Source organism: Bombus flavifrons, unplaced genomic scaffold, assembly GCF_040668555.2.
Source record: "Bombus flavifrons isolate JBK064 unplaced genomic scaffold, iyBomFlav1_principal scaffold0024, whole genome shotgun sequence".
Lineage (NCBI taxonomy): Eukaryota > Metazoa > Arthropoda > Insecta > Hymenoptera > Apidae > Bombus > Bombus flavifrons.
Window position 1 is genome coordinate 380,145 of NW_027184769.1, and position 2,356 is coordinate 382,500.

Here is a 2,356-nt window from a genome sequence, read left to right on the forward strand (position 1 = left end):
GGTCTCGGCACGACCGCGACGAACGCCGACGAGCGTCCAACAATCGCTCGTACGTCGCGTACGTCCTCTCGTCCGCTCTTATTCGTATCCTTCTTCGTGCGCTTTCCCCTTTCTCCGACTCTGAAACGTTCTCTTTTATTTTAAGAAGAACGACGGCGGGTGGTTAAGGCAAGAAGGGACAGAGAGAGACAGATAGAGAGTAACGATACGCAACGCAAGCAGTCTTAGGTTTACGTGAGCAACCCTCAGCCAGGCGTGGTCCAGGAATTGTATCCGTGGACCGCAATGTGCGTTCGAAATGTCGATGTTCATGTGTCCTGCAGTTCACACGTTGACGCGCAATTAGCTGCGTTCTTCATCGACCCACGAGCCAAGTGATCCACCGTTCAGGGTAATCTTTTATATATTTACAACATTTTTATACTCTTTGTACTCTTAATTCTCGGTTCGAGCGAAGCCGAGTTCCGACACGTTCGACCAACGGGAATCGGACGCGCAGAAGTCGCCATAGGATTGACGACACGAAAATGTTCGAAAAAAAAAACCGACGAACGCGCGAAGATTCGCGCGTCCGTCGGCCGGGCGTAAAGTACATTATGATATATAACAACCATCGAGATCGAAGCTCCGTTCGTCAGGAAACGACGGGGATATACACACCCGATTCTGAATCCTCTGTACAGCACACGATCTCGCGAACGAGTAAGCACGGTGGCTAGCCCATGTTATGTATGTAATGCGTAATTCCACTCCCTCGTCAAATTTATTCAAGAAACAGCGCGCGTGCATCTCCATCGTTCGGGCGATGTAAAGATTCGATGGGATTCGCGCGGCCGTCCGCCTCGAGCGGTCTTTCTTCCCAATATCCAGAAGCAGAGTTTGAAAAACTCTAGCGACGGTACGGGTGTCCGACTCACGACATCGAGGCTTCGAAGCCGGCGATCCCCTCCGAACGGATGGCGACCACGCGACGACTGAAAGCGTGAAAAATCGACGAAAGAGAGAACACATCTCCGTTCAGGTGGGTGTTTGTAAAACAAAAATTCGATGGGACTCGCAGCCATAGCCATCGTCCTCGCGCGGTCTTTCGTCCCAACATCCAGAAGCAGAGTTTGAAAAACTCTAGCGACGGCACGGGTGTCCGACTCACGACAACGAGGATAGAGACACGGCCGGTCCCCTCCGAACGGGATATATGCGACGATAGACGACAAACTAGATGTAAAGCTTTAGTCTCGTTCAGGTAGCGTACAAAATAAAAATTCGATGGGACTCGCAGCCATCGTCCTCGCGCGGTCTTTCGTCCCAATATCCAGAAGCAGAGTTTGAAAAAACTCTAGCGACGGCACGGGTGTCCGACTCACGACAACGAGGATAGAGACACGGCCGGTCCCCTCTGAACGAACTTCGGCTAGACTAGTTACGAATCGTCATCGTCGCATAGCGGGCCAAACATCCACGCAATGCGTCTTCGTTCTAGGTTACCCGATCCACGAGTATATGTTACAAGTGGTTTCGTTATTTCGAACAAAACGACATACGAAGAGCACACGCCCTATGGGTAGGAAGCACGTTTCGAGAACGCGCGAGAGTTTTGAAGAAAGAGACGAGAGGAAGTCGACGCAGAAGGTATCCATGGTTCTTCGAAGAGAATCTTCGAAGACGATATCGGTATCCTTTCGCTCTGCGCGACTCGCTACACGTTCTTTCGCTCTCGTCGACTCGTTGAGCTTCGTTCGATCCCAAAGAGGAGTCTTCGATATGTCCCGTTGCTAGGAGGAGAGCAAACGCAACACAGACTACGAAACATAGAAGAGAATAGGCGAAGAGCACGATCTCTCCGACACGAGGCACTTTAGAGATTTTCTTATTTCGTACAGCGGTTTCCACGATGCAAATACGAAATACGAGATCGTGACGGCGGGTCTTTCTGTGTACGGCCTCGCGCAGGCGCCACGACTGCATTTCTCTTTGCACGTAAGTGGTTTCCGTCGTAATTTTTTAGTTTGATATATTTGTGTTACAAGGCTGGCGTTCCCTTTTATAGTTATTAGAATTTCATATATATTATTCGGAGACGGCGGGTCTTTCTGTGTACGACCTCACGCAGGCGCCTCGAATTCTTATATATATATATATTATATCTCTTCATCCCGATGATCGAGAGAGAGTGCCACCTTCTCTTCGTATAATTCCGTAGCTGGAGGGTCGTCTCCTCCTTACGGTTGTTTCATATTTTTGCCAACGGAGGTTGCCAAGCTCCGTGGCGATCTTTGCGTTTGTTAAAGTACATAGCTTGTTGATACGTCGTATATACTTTGATTCGTCGGTATAGGAGGAGTACGGCTCCTTACCG

General features: G+C 49.7%; 1 non-coding gene across 1 annotated transcript; it reads right to left on the minus strand.

The window, feature by feature from the left end:
- Positions 1-239: 239 nt before the first annotated feature.
- On the minus strand, positions 240-394 carry LOC138189297 (5.8S ribosomal RNA). The gene has a single exon (XR_011175991.1). It is a non-coding gene; the product is annotated as a 5.8S ribosomal RNA (ribosomal RNA).
- Between the last annotated feature and the right edge of the window lie 1,962 nt (positions 395-2,356).